Raw genomic sequence first — 17,469 nt, forward strand, 5'->3', positions numbered from 1 at the left:
AATAAATACAGCTACTTCTGCTCTTTTTTGGGTTTTATTTGTGTTGAATATGTTTTTCCATCTCTAAATTCTCAGTATGTATGCGTCGTTAAGGGCAAAGTGAGTTTGTTATAGACAGAATATTTGGATCATTTTTTAAAAATACATTCAGCCACTCTATCTGTTAATATAATAATTTAATCAATTTACATTCAAGGTTATTATTGATAGATAAAGTTTTACTACTGCCATTTTGACACTTGTTTTTGGGATTTTAAAATAGATCCTTTCTTCCTTTTCCCACCCTCTTACTGTATTTCTTTATAGCTAAGTAAATTTCACTAGCAGTATGTTTTGATTCTCCACTATTTATTTTTAGTGTATCAATTATAGGTTTTTGCTTTATGGTTACCATGAGGCATACAGAAAATAACTTACAGTTATAGCACATGATTTTAAACTGCTAATGACTTAATCTTGATCACAGTGAAAGCAAAACCAAAACACTAAATTTCAGTATCATCCCCATCCCAACATTGTGACTTTTTGGTATTTCAATTTGTGTCTTTTTCTATTTACTATTTACTAATTAACTGTTGCTGTAATTATTTTTAATACTTTTGTCTTTTAAACTTCATATTAAAGATATAAATGGTTTACTTACCCCAGTTACAGTTTTAGAATATTCTGGATGTCTGTTTTCTTATTTTACCAGTCAGTTTAATAACTGCAGATGTTTTTGTTATATGTTAGCATCCAGTTTCTTCTGTATTGAAAAACTCTCTTTTAATATTTCTTGTAAGACAAGTCTGGTGTTGGTGAATTCCCTCAGTCTTTGTCTGGGAAAGTATCTCTCCTTTGAGTTTGAAAGATTGCTTTGCTGGGTATAATCTTACTGTTTGGCAGTATTTTTCCTTCAGCACTTTGAATATCACATTCCAGTCTCTCCTAACTTGCGGGATTTCTGCTGAGAAGCCCCCTGAAAGTTATATCAGGACTCCATTGAATGTGATATTTTTATTTTCTCTTGCTGCTTTCATTATTCTTTGTCTTTAATTTTTGATAATTTAATTATGATGTGCCTTGGGGAATCCCTCTTTGGGTTGAATTTGATTGGTTATGTCTGAACTTCCGGTTTTTACCTGAAGGTTGTAATCTTTCTCTAGATTTGGGAAATTTTCAGCCATTATTTCTTTAAATATGCTTTATAGGCATTTTTCTTTCTCGTTCCCTTCAGAAATTCCTATTACACAGCGATTAGTTCACTTGATTCTCTTATCCCATAATTCTTGTAGGTTTTCTTCACTCACTTTTATTCCTTTTTTTTTCTTTTTGTTTCTCTGGTTGGATAATTTTATGTTCCGTTTTCAAGCTTGCTAATTCTTTCTTCTGTTTGAGAATATCTGTTGTTGAAGTTTTCTTTTTTTTTTTTTTTTTTTGAGACGGAGTCTGGCTCTGTCACCCAGGCTGGAGTGCAGTGGCCGGATCTCGGCTCACTGCAAGCTCCGCCTCCCGGGTTTACGCCATTCTCCTGCCTCAGCCTCCCGAGTAGCTGGGACTACAGGCGCCCGCCACCTCGCCCGGCTAGTTTTTTGTATTTTTTAGTAGAGACGGGGTTTCACCGTGTTAGCCAGGATGGTCTCGATCTCCTGACCTCGTGATCCGCCCGTCTCGGCCTCCCAAAGTGCTGGGATTACAGGCTTGAGCCACCGCGCCCGGCCGTTGAAGTTTTCTAATGAGTTTTTTTCAGGTCAGTTCTTTTATTCTTTATTGCTAAGACTTCTATTTGGTTTTTGAAAAAGTGTTTCTATTTCTTTGTCATATTTCTCATTTTGTTTTTGGATTGTTTTCAAAATTTTATTTAGTTTTCTTTCAGGTATTTCTGTGATTGTCTGAACCACTTAAAGAGAATTATTCTAAATACTCTGCCAGATGTCATAGATCTTCAATTCTTCTGGGTCAATTACTGGACTTTGTTGGTTTATTTTCATAGTGTCATATTTCCCTGAGTTTTCACAACTATTGCATCTTTATGTTGATCCCTGAGCATTTGATGAGACAGCCACTTCCAGTTTTTGCTGATGTTCTTTGGTGGTTTTAGACCTTTACAACTTAGTATTGACTCTTAAACACTGCTCTACTGTTACTTTCCATCCTGGGAAGAACTTATGTTGAGCACCAGAACTGAAACACTGCACTATAATTAACATGTTGCCCTGTTACTGTTTCTTCTTTTAGAAAAAGTTGCAATGAGCACCAGAACTTAAAACTTAGAACCGTAACTATATTGCATCCCTGCCATTGTTTTCTAGTCTTGGGAAGACTTAAGTTAGCACTATGTATTAATCTCGATCTTTTAGTTTTTTTCCAGGCCAGGAAAATCCAGCTAGGGATTTAGGCATTCCCATGGATTGTGCCATCTGTGGTGCTATGGCACTGGCCAGTCTCTTTATTGTGGCACCCCCACTGACTGGAGCACAAGGTAGCTGCCAAAATCCATGCATCAGTTACTGTGATTAGTGCCCAGTTCCTCACGGGTAGTTCAGCTTTCTTGCTACACCCAATTGCTCCCCTGGAAAGGAGTCAGGGTGGGCTTCCCATGAAGATTCCAAAAGGGAGGAGATCAGCCATCCCCCTCTCATTTCCTCCAATCACCATGGAAACCACAGATCTAGAGAAATTCTCTTTGAGGGGTTATGCCAGCTTGGGAGAGGGGCTGGAACAGTCTAAAATGACTATTTCTCTTTCTGGTCACAACGTCTCTGCTACCCTAATGGGTTTCTCTATTTTCCCTCTTTGCTCTGGTGAATTTAGGGAGATATTCTTGTCTTTTAATAGTTTCAAGTTGAATTTCTGTGGGGGAAGTGATGATTCTTGGGATCTTCTATTCTGTCATCTTGTTGTCACTTATAATTATTTTAATATGCAAAGCCCATTGAATGGATATTCCATGATATATTTTGTTTTCATTTACCTGCTGTTGGGCCTTTTGGGCTATTTCCAGTTTTTTGCTATTGCAAACAAAGCTGCTATGCACATTCATGTATGAGTTTTATATGTACATGCACTTTCAGTTTTCTTGAATTATCTACGAGTAGAATGAGTATATCATATGGTATTATGTATGTTTAAACTTTTAAGAAACTATTGGACCATTTTGCAAAATTCTGTATTTTACATGGCCACTAGCACTATATGAAAGTTCCAGTTGTTCCACATCCTTTTCAACACTTGACATGGTTTATCTTTTTAATTTTAGCCATTGTAATAGGTATACAATAGTAGCTAATTTTGGTTTATTTTGAATTTCCCTAATACTACTGATGTTGAGCACCTATTCATGTGTTTATTTGTCATTAGTATTAGTTTTCTATTGCTGTAAAACATTACCAGGAACTTAGTTACATGAAACATGAGTCATTATTTTCTCACAATTCTGTAGCTCAGAAGTTCTGGTGGGCTCAGTTTCTCTTTTTAGGGCTTTACAAAGCTACTTATCAGTGTATCAGCTGGGCTGGGCTCTTACCTGGAGGTTTTGGGAAGAATCCACTTTCAAGCTCATTTACGTTTTTATGACAAGATCAGATCCACGCAGACAATCTCTGTTATCTTAAGGTCAACTATCCCATATATCATCACATAGTCAACAATGTGATGTCATATTCATAGCTTTGATTATTAGACTGGATTTTATTTGAGAGGCCATTTTAGAATTTCTGCATGCTACACAATTCACATGTACTCTTTGTTAGAGTATCTGATCAAATCTCTTGCCAATTTTTAATTGGGCTATAAGGGGTACAAACCTTTTACGAGGTATATACTTTGCAAATATTTTCTCTCAGTTTGTGGCAGTCTTTTTATTCTATTAATAGTGTCCTTTGAAGAGCAGAAATTTTCAATTTTGATGAAATCTAAATAAATTTTTTACTTAACGGATTTTGTCTTTAATGTTATATTCAATATATCTTTGGCATATCTTAGGTCACAAAGATTCTCTCCTGTTTTCTCTTAGAAGTTTTATGGTTTAAGTTTTACATTTCAGTATGTTTGAATTTGTCTTTGTAAATAATGCAAAGCATAAATTGATGTTTATTTTACTTATGGATATTCAATGTTTTAGCACCATTTGTTGAAAATATATTTCTCTATTGAATTGTTTTGTTACTTTGTTGAAAAATCAGCTGTCCATATGCATATGGGTCTATTTTGTTACTATTTTCTGTTCCTTTGATCTGTTTATGTATCTTGATGCCATTACCTTGCCCTGTTAATGTGAGACTTGAACTGTTAGTCTTTGAATATGTTTTCCCTGTAACAAAGTTGTTTTCCCTATTCTAGTTTCCTTATGTATCCATATGAGATTTAGAATCAACTTGTCAAATTCTTTATATTAAAAAAGCCTGCTGGGATTTTGATTGAGATTATCTTAAATCTGTTGGTCAATTTGGGGTGAATTGATGTCTTAACTATATTGAATCTTTCAACATATGTATATGGTCTGTTTATTCACTTATTTAAGTATTTATTTAATTTAAGTAATTTATTTAATTTCTGTCACCAAAATTGTATAGTTTCAGTCTACTGATCTTGAACAAAAAATATTACATTTATTCCCAAGGATCTCATATATTTATGTTATTGGAAATATTATTATTGATTTTTAATTTTGAATTCTTCTTGTCAGTATGTAAAAGTTCGATTTATTTTCCTGTATTACCTTGTATCCTGAAACATGGCTAAACTCACTTATCATTTACAAAAGTTTTAATACATGCCATTAGATTTTCTACATAGTTACAATCATGTCATCTGCAAATAAAGACAGTTTTTCCTCTAATTTCCAATCTGCATTCCTTCTATTTCTTTGTCTTGCCTGCATGCACTGTCTACAGCCTTCCGTAAGATATTAAATAGAGTGAGTGAGAATGTATACTCTTGTCCTATTTCTAATTAGGTGGGCAAAGCATTCAGTCTTTTATCACTAAGTATGATGTCAGTTCTAGGTTTCTGTAGCTGTCCTTTATCAGGTTAAAGGAGTTGCCTTCTATTCCTTGTTTTTTGAGATCAGGATTGGCTGCTGGAATGTTTTCAAATGTTTTTTCTCCACATATTGAGATGATCATAATTTTTTTTAGTTTGTTAATAGGATGAATTACATCAATTGTTTATCATATATTAATCAATGATATATGTATCAATGATCAATGTATCAATGTATCAATGATCAATGATCATGATGTATTTTAATGCACATATTATAGTATTTGATCTGCTCTATTTGATCTGCCTAGATAATTTTTGCATCTGTGTTTATGAGAGATATTGGGTTCCAGTTCTCTTTTATTTTGATGTTTTATCTGGTTTTTTTTTTTTGGGTAATGCTGGCCCATAGAATGAATAAGGAAGTATTCCTTCTTCAATTTTCTGGATATGTTAGTGGAGAATTGGTGCCATTTCTTCCTTAAATATTTAGTATACTTAACCAGTGAAGCCATCTGGGTCTGGAGTTTTCTTTGTGGAAAGGTTTTTAAATAACCAATTTGTTTTATTTAATAGCTATAGAGATATTCATATCTCCAATCCAATCTATTTCTTCTTTAGTGAATATTGTTTTTATATTTCATGGAATTGATAATTTTATAAGTTATCAAATATTTGGATAAATAATGATTTGTAATTTTATTATCCCTTTGATGTCTGTGGGATCTGTAGTGATATCTTCTCTTTGATTTCTGATATTGATAGTTATGTTTTCTCTCCTATATTCTGGATCAATTTGATGAGAGCTGTTATAAATTGTGGTCTTTGATCTGCTCTATTATTTATGTACTCAAATAACTGGGTTTTTTGTTACATTTATTTTTAGAGAAAAAATGTTTCTATGTTTTCTAGTCTAATGATTTCTGCTCTAATTCTTATTATTTACTTACTTTTATTTACTTTGGACTTGCTCTTTTTTTTTCCTACTTAAGGTGGAAACTGCTGTATTTTGAGACTTGACTAGGTATTTTGTCCTCTAAATTTCACCCTATATATTGCTTTAGTGGCATTCCACAAATTTTAATTTGTTGTGTTTTCATTTTTATTTTATTCAAAATGTTTTCTAACTTTTGATATCTTTTTTAATACGTAGATTAATTACAGTGTGTTATTTATATTCCAAATATCTTGGAATTTTCGAGATCATTTTGTTTGTGTTTTCTAGCATAAATCTCTTTGGTCAGAGAATGTACTTTGTATGACTTGAATATTTAAAAATTTGTTGAGACATTCTATATATTAAATTATGGTTTATCTTGATAAATATGCTGTGTGCACTTGAAAAGAATGCATATTCTGTTGTGATAGAGTGTTTTATAAATGTTAATTAGGTCAATTTTGATGATACTGTTCTATATTCTTTATCTTCTATAGCCTTATTGATTTTTGATTGGCTTATTCTATCAACTGTTAAGAAAATCATATTGTGATTCTTTACTGTGTTTATAAATTTGCCTGTTGATTCTTGTACTTATGTTATTGCTTCATGTGTTAACAAGCTCTGATATTAAATTCAAAAAGTTTTAGGATTGTTTTATGCACCCAGTGAATTTTCCTTTTTGTCATTATGAAATCACATTCTCTTATTACTGGTAATATTCTTTTTTTCTGAAATCTACTTTTTATAATGTTTGTTTGGTTTAGCGTTAGCATGGCATATATTTTTTCATTCTTTTATTATTGGTATCTTTATAAAGTAGATTTTCTAGAGATAACATGTAGTTGGTGCTATGGTTTGGACATTTGTCCTTTCCAAATATCATGTTAAAATGTGAGGTGTTTGGGTCATGAGAGTGGGTCCTTCGTGAGTTTCTTGGTGCCTTCCTTGTGTTAGTAAGTGAGTTCTTGCTCTGAATTCACATGCAATATGGTTGTTTTTAAAAGTGTGGTACCTCCCTCTCTTTCTCACTCCCTCTCTTGCCATCTGACATGCCTGATGCTGCTTTGCCTTCTGCCATGAGTAGAAGCTTCCAGAAGCCAAACAGATGCCAGCACCATGCTTCCTATACAGCCTACAGAACCATGAACCAATTAAACCTCTTTTCTTTATAAATTACCCAGTCTTCAGTGTTTGTTGGTAGCAATGCAAGAATGAACTAATCCAGTTAGATCTTGTTTATTTAAATTAATTTGACACTCTGTTCCGTATATTGGGTTAAATTACATTTAATGTGATTATTAATATTGCTAAAACTGTTTAAATTTATCATTTTGCTATTCATTTTCTTTTTGTCTCCCTTTCTTGTGTTCTTATCATTTTATTCCTCTGCTATATTCTGGATAGATTATATTTTTAAAATTCTACTTTCTCCTGTATTGACTTTTTGCTATATCTATTTGTTTTGTTATTTTGGGTGTTTCTGTACAGTTTATAGTACATAACTTATCACATTCTACCCTCTTGTGATATTATATCAACTCACATAGAATATAAAAAACATTATAATTGTACACTTATCAACGCCAAGCACTGTGGTATTATCATCATATATTTGATGTTATGTATATTATAAACCTCATATTACATCATCCATTTATGTAAGCAGTTAATTGTATTACAAAGATAATTTTAAATAAAATAACTTGTATATTTTGCCATGTATTTACTAAATAAAATTCTCTTTTTTTTTTGGCAGATCCATATTTCCATCTGCTATCATTTTTTCTGCCTTGAGGCCTCCTTTTATGTTTTTATTCTGTTAACTATTTTCTGCTGATGAATGTTTTTAGCTTTTATATGCCAGAAAATAAAGCACTTTATGTCACTTTTGCTTTTAATAGACATTTTCAATAGCTGTAGAATTTTAGTATGACAGATTTCTTCTTATCTTTCAGTTATTTAAAGATACTGCCCATTATCTTTTCATTTGCATTATGGTTTAATGAGAACTTTGCTGTTCTTCTTTTCTTTTTTCCTCTGCATGTAATGTTTATTTTTTCCTTTAACTGTTTTTAAAATTTTCTTTTTACCACTGTTTTTAAGTTACTTCCTTATGTTGTAATTTGGCATGGCTTTTTTCATCTTTCTCTAGTTTGAGTTTTATTGAAATTCTTAAATCTGTATTTTTATGGTTTTTGCAAATTTTTTAATGACCATTATTTCCTCAAATAGTGTTTTTTGTCTTTAATCCCTTCTTGGCTACAACAATTACACTTATATTCGACTACTTTATGTCAGAATATACTGATGCTCTGCTTATTTCCAATTTTTTTCTTTTGAATTATTTTTTGTCTTCTAAAGTTCATTAATCACCTACAATGTCTAATCCATTAATACTCTTGTTGTGTGTTTTCTTTCCTCTCATTTTAGTTTTTATTTAAGGTATTTCAACCATTTTTTTATCTTCCGTGTCTCTACTTAACATTTTGAAAATATGAAATACAGATATTAGTCTGGTGCAAAAGTAATTGCTGTTTTTGCCACAGCAATTACTTTTGCACCAACCGAATACAATAACTATATTAGTATGATTGTAAGTTAATTCTGACACCTGTGTCGGTTATGTCTTTACGTCAATCAATTGTTTTTGTTGTTGTTTTTTCTCTCCATTAGTCATATGTTCTTATTTTTTTATGCCTGGTAATTTTTTATTTTATGACAGACATTATGATTTTACCTTGTTGGATGCTGGATGTTTTTGTAGCCCTATAAATATCCTTGAGCTTTGAGCTAGGATACATTTAGTTGCTTAGAAACAGGTTGATTCTTTCGTATCTTGCTTTTAAGATTTGTTACATGGAACCAGAATCATGTTTAATGTAGGGGCAATAATTCTCTGAATGAGGCAAAATACTTCTGCCTCTCTAGGTGAGGCAAGATACTTTTCCCAGTGTTCTGTGGGGGTGGGCACAGTAATACCAGTTCTGGTTCAGCATGAGTCCTCAAAGTCTCTCAGGTACTTTTTTTCCCCTGGCTTTGGGCAGCTTCCTCATGCACATGTGCTAACAAGTACTTTGCTAAATATTTGTGAATGACTCTAAAGATCTCAGGAGTTGTATCTGTGAAACTCTCTCTCTTTTAGGATCCTGTCCTTGAAAGTTTACCTAGATGTCCCCCAGACACTCATCTCCTGTATGCAAGAAATATGCTGGGATTTGCCTGTGTTACCTTGCAGTCTGAAAACTCTCTCAGGGCCATATGCCGTGGCCGTTAAAGGGCTCACATCATTTGTTTTTCATCTTTCAGGGGCCAATGACGTGCATCATTTCATGACCATGTCTTTAGAATCAATTTCATGTATTTTGTCCAGATTTTGTGTTGTCTTAGGTGACAAAAATCCAGTCCTTGTGACTCTAAGATGGAAGTGATATTCCTCAGGCTTATTTTTTTAATTTTATATTTGTTTTTAAATATTAAGATGAGAGATGTTAAAGTCGTATTTACAAGCATGTATTCACAACTAATATATCATAGGTTTGGATAGAAGTTTTTTATTAAATATGGAATCTCAAATTGAATATAAGTGGCATTATATATTATATTGTTAAAAATTATTTTTTTTATTAGAAACATCTCCATATAAGAATTTCCGCTAGAAGAGTTCAACTTTCAGATCTGATGAAAATTACCTTAAATTGTTTTGAATTATTATCATTATTGTGCTCATTTTTAAGTTATATTTCAATATCTATTTTCCTCAAGTTTCATATTTGAAACCACCAGTAAATATTAAATAATATATATCTAAGAATAAAATGTTTATCTCTATATAATGAGCAAAGTCAACATTGACTAGAAAACAAAGTTCAAACTCTTCAGCAAGGCCCTCAGTGAGGAGCTGCATGCCTACCTTTTGTTTTTCTGTAACCTTATCTCCTCTTCCCTGCGTTATACTATAAGCTTGCATAGTACTGAACAGCTTATAGAACTCTGCACCTTTTCTGCTGTTTCTTGCCTCTGCACTGTCTTGTATGCTGTTCTTTTCTCCTAGTGATGCCCTTTCTGCCTTTTTTAACTTGGAAAATTTGTAGTTATGTTTTGAGGCATGTCAGATGCTATTTTCTGTAAGAAGTTTCTCTGAATTGCCTCACACTGGGCACAATGCCCCCCTCTTTATCACCTGGGAAGACATCCATCTCTGCACACATCATTTCATATTGAAATTATCTGTCTACCTGTTTGCATTCCTAAAAAATTCAAAAGCAGCTATTTGTATTTATGGGCTGGTAACCCCATTATCAAGCAGAATACTTGTCACAGAACAGGTATTTAGTAGGTGTTGTTAGAAATAAAAGAACTGTTGGTTGAGTGAGATTCTTTCTCATTCTGAGTGAGTATTTTTCTCAAATGTTTTAGAAACTTTATTTGTGTGTGATTTATTTATTTGATATACTTACTGTCTTTTCATAGTTTGAGTTTCTTCTTTTGCTTTGTAATTTTATTCTTTTAGTTCTTTTTTTGTAGATACTTTGAACTTGTGCATACTGTTCTCTGTCATGAGTTTGCATGACCGTCTAGGATGATCAGCTTTCTACCCATTGGTGAAATGCTGTTGGTATGCACTCCTGAAAAGGACAAGTTAGTTGTTATAGTATAGAAATACTTCCTTATCAGTTTACAAGCAGTTGCTTTTTAAAACTCTCTTAAATAATATTTCTATCCTGAACTCTGGCCTATCTCTGGGATCACCAGGACCTATACATAATTCAGCTACTAAATAGTATTAACTATTTAATAATAGTTAATTATAATTAATGGTTATAATAATGTGTAATATATAATATAGGGCTTATTTCACTGTGTTAAAATACAAGAGCAGAGTTCTTTCTGATTATTGGGTGCATTTACCATAAACATTTTAATTTGTTAAAATATTACCCTTTCCCCCATTTAAGTCTTAAGTCTTAACATTGAGAGGTTGGACACTTTTCTGCTATGCTGGAAGTGCTATCTACCACTTATGGAGGTAGAGGGCTTCCTTGATCCTCAGTGATTCTCTTTTGGCCAGCCTGCATGTTTTACTGTGAAATCATAGAAAAGTGATACATATACCATAAACTATGGGGGGAGTTATGCCAATCTTAGTCCTAAGCTAGGAATTTATCAGTAACTTTAACCACTTGTTCCTCCATGAAGCCTATTTCTGGCCTCCTAATATTTACAGGGTAATTATAGCTTCTTTTCTAGGATAGACAGAGACATTTAAGCTTGGCTTGCCACTTTTCAAATCCATTTCCCAGTACCTACTTCGGGATTACCCTATTTCTGGCCCCAACCTGCCCCATAGGCTCTTTCTGTAATTAGTCCACTAATATTTGTCAATGGCTTTTCAGTCTTGATCACTTCTTTCATTTATGCTTGCTTTCTTTTCTCCAGGAGCACCTTCGTATTTTATATTTCTACTCTAGAAAGCTATCCTCTTGGTAGCCATTTGAAAAATTTCCTCCCTTCAAATCTCACTTTGCTTTGGAATATCCCATATTGGTCATTTGGAATGTAGAGATTTTACATAAATTACTAACTTTTACTGTTTTGAAAAAAATGGTAACTATCCACAAATCTGTATTATACACAGATTTCTAGTCTCTCCTGAAATGGTAAGTGAAGCTCCTGGTGTCTCAATAACATTTAAACTCATTGTATGTGGAAGGGCCTTTAACCTTATACTTTTATAATATATTGTTTTTGAACTTTTTAATACAATTTGCAATTTTAATGAATTAAATAATTTACTAGTATCTGGGCATGTTGCTATGTAAATAAATTAACTTTGTGAGTAACTCTGATTTTTCAGTTATTTCAGGTTTGAATTTTCTTAAATTCAGTAACATTTATTTCCCTGTGTTGCCAGTTCCTAAATCTTCCTGGATTACTTTCATGTTGAAAAATCATCTTATTCTCAGAATTAATGAGACCGGAATAATGCACTTTGAATACTTAAAAGATTCCAATTATGCTAGAGCAGTGGGCATATTCTGCCAGTGGACTTCAAAGGCAACGGTGCTGAGAGTTTCAAAAGCAAGAGTTTACATGGTCATTTGAAGTCCACACTATACTTCACCTTGAGCTGCATTTCAGCTTTGTTTACATTGTATGTATAACACTGTAGGTGATCTATTGGGCTAGTATGAGACATCTCTAATGAGAGTCTTTTTAAGTAACCTTCAATATAGACGGACACATATTTGATGCATTACAAGGAAAGTAGGCCAATTAGAGATAAAGCTTAATAGCTTCAAGGAGGGAGCTGGAAGATTTACTTACACTTGACAGTGAAGAAGCAAAACATAATCTTAGTAAAACCCTTATATTTAAGAAATGATATCTTCCTTTAAATACATAGATTTTCAGATTTTGAGCTTCACAAATGAAGTAATTTTATCCTGGTTTTGATGGACAAAATCATCAATTTCTTTTTATCTGTAGGCTTGTATCAATACTCTATAAAACAAGAGATATTGTAATATGCTAATTTATGCCTTGATTTTTCCATTAATACTATGAAAAAAGCTTCATTTTTCCCTGAAAACTATTCTAGTCACCCTTACTCCTTTATAATACATTCTTACATGCTACTTAGGAACTCTCTTTAACAATGTATAAATTTTCAGACTTTCGTTTCTAAGATGATAGTAGATTAATATTTTAAAAGAATAACAATACCTATAAATGTGTCTATAAAGAAAAAAAGCTGGCTAGGTGCTGTGGCTCATGCCTGTAATCCCAGCACTTTGGGAGGCCAAGACAGGTGGATTATCTGAGGTCAGGAATTCGAGACCAGCCTGGCCAACATGATGAAACTCCATCTCTACTAAAAATAGAAAAAATATCTGGGCATGCTGGCAGGTGCCTGTAGTCCCAGATACTCGGGAGGCTGAAGCAGGAGAGTTGCCTGAACCCGGGAGGCAGAAGTTGCAGTGAGCCGAGATCACACCATTGCACTCCAGCCTGGGTGACAAGAGTGAAACTCCGTCTAAAAAACAAACAAACAAAAAAAAAAAAAAAGAGAGAGAGAGAAAGAAAGAAAGGAAAAGCTGAGCAGGATCACACACGCTTGTAGTGCTATATACTTGGGAGACCAAGGTAGAAGCATCATCTGTGCCCGGGAGTTAGAGGCCAGCCAGACAAAATACTAAGGCCATAAAAAAAAAAAAAAAGAATACAAATACTTATAAATATGTATACAAAGAATAAAAGCCAGGCATGTTGGCACTCCCTGCTACTTGGGAGGTTGAGATGGGAGCATCATTTGTGCTCAGGACTTACAGACCAGCCTGGGCAACACAGTGAGACCTTGCTTCTTAAAAAACAAACAAACAAACAAAAGAAGAATAAGGATCTTCAGGATCCAGAAGTGAAGAGAAAAATTGATGATTGGAGTGCCATGGCTCTGAGGGAAGTCCTATCAGTCTTAAAAAATTGGAATCTTTTGTTTCAATATATACAGGACATGGTCTTGTGCCCAAATGAGGAAAGGAAGTATTCCAACCTTAGATGAAAATATGGCTTTCATAGGTGGGAAGTGAACAATGAGATCACTTGGACTCGGGAAGGGGAACATCACACACCGGGGCCTATCATGGGGAGGGGGGAGGGGGGAGGGATTGCATTGGGAGTTATACCTGATGTAAATGACGAGTTGATGGGTGCTGACGAGTTGATGGGTGCAGCACAGCAACATGGCACAAGTATACATATGTAACAAACCTGCACATTATGCACATGTACCCTAGAACTTAAAGTATAATAATAATAAATAATAAAATAAAATAAAATAAAATAAAAAGAAAAATGGAAAATCAAAAAAAAAAAAAAGAAAATATAGCTTTCCGAGAGTTTAATCCTCTTTAAAGAGACGAATGAGAAAATCCACCTAAGCACAGAAAGATTTTAAGAAAGCTAACTTTTCACTGAGACTTGTGTAGGTTTGTGACTTGTTTTTACATTATCTATGAGTTCCTGGATGGCTTATTCATTTGGGGTTTCTGACAGAAGAAAACTCAATGTTATTTTGGAAGAACATCTTCTCAACACAGGATTGCTTTGGAGGAAGAGGATTGGAGGAGAAGAAAACCCTGATAAGTATAAGTTCATAATTAAAGAATATACGAAATATTGGCAGAAGTCACAACAAACAAGAGAACCAAAAATGGAAAGTTTAGGACAATAGAAGAATAATCTGTAGTATAGCATACAAGTGCTTATAATGATTAAAGATATGAAAGAAGAAATCCAAATCCTAAGAGTATAATTGCACTCTTTATTTGAGCCAATGCTGTAGTATCAAAAAAACAAATCTCATTGACTTAATACTACAAAGAATATTTCTCATTCATACCAGAGTGTGACCAGGTATGTAGTGCTGGCTTTGCATGTGCTGAATAAGAGTTCCTGACTCCTTTCATTTTGTGTTATAACCATTTTGTAAGGTGTCCTCATAGGACTCAGGCAGACATTGAGCAGGAAGAGAAGGAGAAGTATCTCACAGAATGGTTATGAACCCAAAGCTGGAATACAACATAACTTAGTGCTAACCAAATTGCAAAAGAAATGGAAACAGGATCGGTAGGCCTCTGGTCAATCTCTACCTACATATAAAAATTTGACAGAGTTTCAATTAGATATTATCAGAAATGTAAATTGTAGGCATTCGTTGTTTCATTTCATATAAATGGATGTTACAGAGATAGATTTATTACTTTGTCCAAGTACCATCCCAGTTACTGGCGATGGAGGAAATGAACAAAAAAATCCCATGTTCCTACCACAGTAGAGTTTACAAATCCTACTTGTGGAGGCACACAGTGAGCACATAAAGGATTAGTGAGAGTATTGAGTGGTATAAAAATGGAGCAATATGAAATGATGCAGAGAAGTGTGCCTTGCTATAATAGGGTGTTCAGGAAAGTCCTCCTCTAGCCCTCACCTCCAGTAGGTGATATTTGAGAGACATTTCCCTGTTGCTAAATTCAACATTTAGTTGCTTTCACTTTATCATGCTTGATCTGTTAGCTGCGTTTAGGTCTCCTGCTCATGTCCTCATTTAAAAAAAAAAAAAAAAAAAAAAAAGCTTCACTTGGTTTCCAAGGTATCACCTTCCACTGTGTTTGTCCTACCTCAGTATATTAGTTTCTTATGGCTGCTGGAATAAAATATCACAAACTTAATGGCTTCAAACCACACACATTCATTGATAAATTCCTTTGGAATTCTCGAGGTCACAAGTCCAAAATGGGTCTTACTGAGCTACCAACAATGTTTCAGCAGGGCTGCCTTCCTTTCTATAGGCTCTATGAGAAAATCCACTTCCTTGCCTTTCCACCTTCTGGAACTTGATCACATTCCTCGGCTTGTGGCCACTTTTCTCTGTCTTCCAAACCCAGCAATTTTCCCTTTTTGCTTTCTTCAGTAGTCACTTTTCCCTCTAACCTCCTCTGACTCCTTCTTCCACTTTTGAGCACTCTTGGGGGTTACACTGGGACCCCCAGATAATCCAGGATAATCTCCCCATGTCAACATACTTAATCACATCTACAAGCTCCCTTTTTCCATGGAGGGTAACATGCCCACAGCTTCCAGGGACTAAGCTATGTATGCATTTGAAGTAGGAGTTGGTGGTTATTCTGTCTACCACATTCAGGGACTGCTTTCTTTTCTCAGTGTTCACAGTTATTTCCTTCTTATCTCTCTGACCCTTACGTATAGAGTACCAGGGCAGAAATACAACTCTGTTGATTACTAGAGTATTGAAATATTTTTATATTCCTCGGTAGGTAGTCTTAACAATTACCAATAACTCTGAGTTCCAGACATTTCTGCCTTTTGCCCTAGGTCCCTGACTTGCCCTGAGGACTTTAAATCTTTGCTCCTGCTACATAAAATACAGAATAAATGTCTGGCTTAGTTGGAGGCTTTGAAGACACTGAACCAGCATTGTGGTCGGGGTCAATTTAGAATTGTTCTTGCTCAATCTATACCAGCTGTTAGCATCCCTGGGTGTGCCCCTTCCTTAAGTAGTTATTTTCTTGATGATTTCATCCAGTCTTAAGACTTTAAATACCACCTAGATGTTGATTACTCTCAAAGTTTCACTTGTTGTCCAATTTTTCTCCCAAACTTTAGAATCTGACATCTAATTACCTACTCAGTATCCTCAAGGCTGTATTTTTGGCATCTAAAGCACAATCTCATTTATCAGTGCACTGCTGTTTTATGCCCCCTGCCTCAATTTTTCTCCATATCACGGTCTTCTGTCTGTAAGGAAATATCAACTCTGTCTGCTTTCTCTATCTTAAAGTATACGCAGAATCTATTTCTTGCCTTCTATTCAGTTACCAAACCAGTCCAACCCCCCCTTAGCTCTCTCCTCTTAATTCAAAGCCTTCTACATTGTCTCCCTTCTTCCTTTAGTCTTTCTCAACATAGCAGCAAGAATGATCATCAAATTCTAATAATATCATTTTGGACCCCTGCTCAGAACCATCCTTTGGCTTCTTACCTCACTCAGAGTAAAGATCCTTCCCCTGGCTTAGGTAACTTTGACAATCTTCTCATGTAGTAGCTGTCTGCAATCAACTTCCATTGCTTTTCTTCCCATTCACACAGCTTAAGGCATACTGACATCCATATTATTCTTAAACTAAGTCAGGATGCCCTCTGCATCTGGAATACCCTTCCTTCCTGTATCTGAAGAATTCTTTGATGGATAGTCATATAGCTTGATCCCTCACTTTCTTTCATTATTAAAATATTACTTTACTATAGACATTTTCTTTAACCACTGTTTTAAAAATTGAGTACCTTAACTTATCAGTTCGCCTGTACTGTGTTATATTTCCCCTTAGGAGTTTCATGTTTGAATACAATCACACACCTCATAGCAACACTTTGGTCACTGATGAGCCTCATATATGAGAGTGGACATCTAGTAAGCTAAGGTTAATTTATTATTGAAGAAAGAAGTTTTTTTACAAATTTAATGTCCCCTAAGTGCACAATATTTATAAATTATTCAGTAGTGTACAGTAATGTCCCAGGCCTTCACAGTCACTCTCAAATCACTGACTCATTAACAGCAACTTCCTGCAAGCTCCACTCACGGTAAGTGTGCTATACAGGTGTACCATTCTGTTTTAACTTTTATGCTACATTTTCACTGTATTTTTCTATGTTTAGATGTGCTTAGATACACAGATGCTTACCATTGTGTTACAGCTGCCTGCAATATTCAGGACAGTAACAGCTGTAGAGGTTTATAACTTAGGAGCAATATACTGTACCATATAGCCTAGCTGTGTTGCAGGCTGTTTCCTTTGTGTAGTATGCTCACTAGGTTTGTATAAGCACACTCTATTGTTTGAAGAATAACAAAATTGCCTAACAATGGATATCTTAGAATGTATCCTTTTTGATAAGCAATGTGTTACTGTATATTGTATATTTTACTTAATTTAAGATATTTAATTTGTATCTAGAACCCACTAGAATATAAGCTGTATAGATATTTT

At 34.3% G+C, this 17,469-nt stretch overlaps 1 protein-coding gene across 4 annotated transcripts in view; it reads left to right on the forward strand.

Annotated features, from left to right (window-relative positions):
* Positions 1-17,469, forward strand: part of LOC105488986 (androglobin) — a 234,652-nt gene that overhangs the window by 23,310 nt on the left and 193,873 nt on the right. The gene's annotated exons all lie outside the window — the stretch shown is intronic.

This window comes from Macaca nemestrina, chromosome 5 (genome assembly GCF_043159975.1).
Source record: "Macaca nemestrina isolate mMacNem1 chromosome 5, mMacNem.hap1, whole genome shotgun sequence".
NCBI classification, from domain to species: Eukaryota; Metazoa; Chordata; class Mammalia; order Primates; family Cercopithecidae; genus Macaca; species Macaca nemestrina.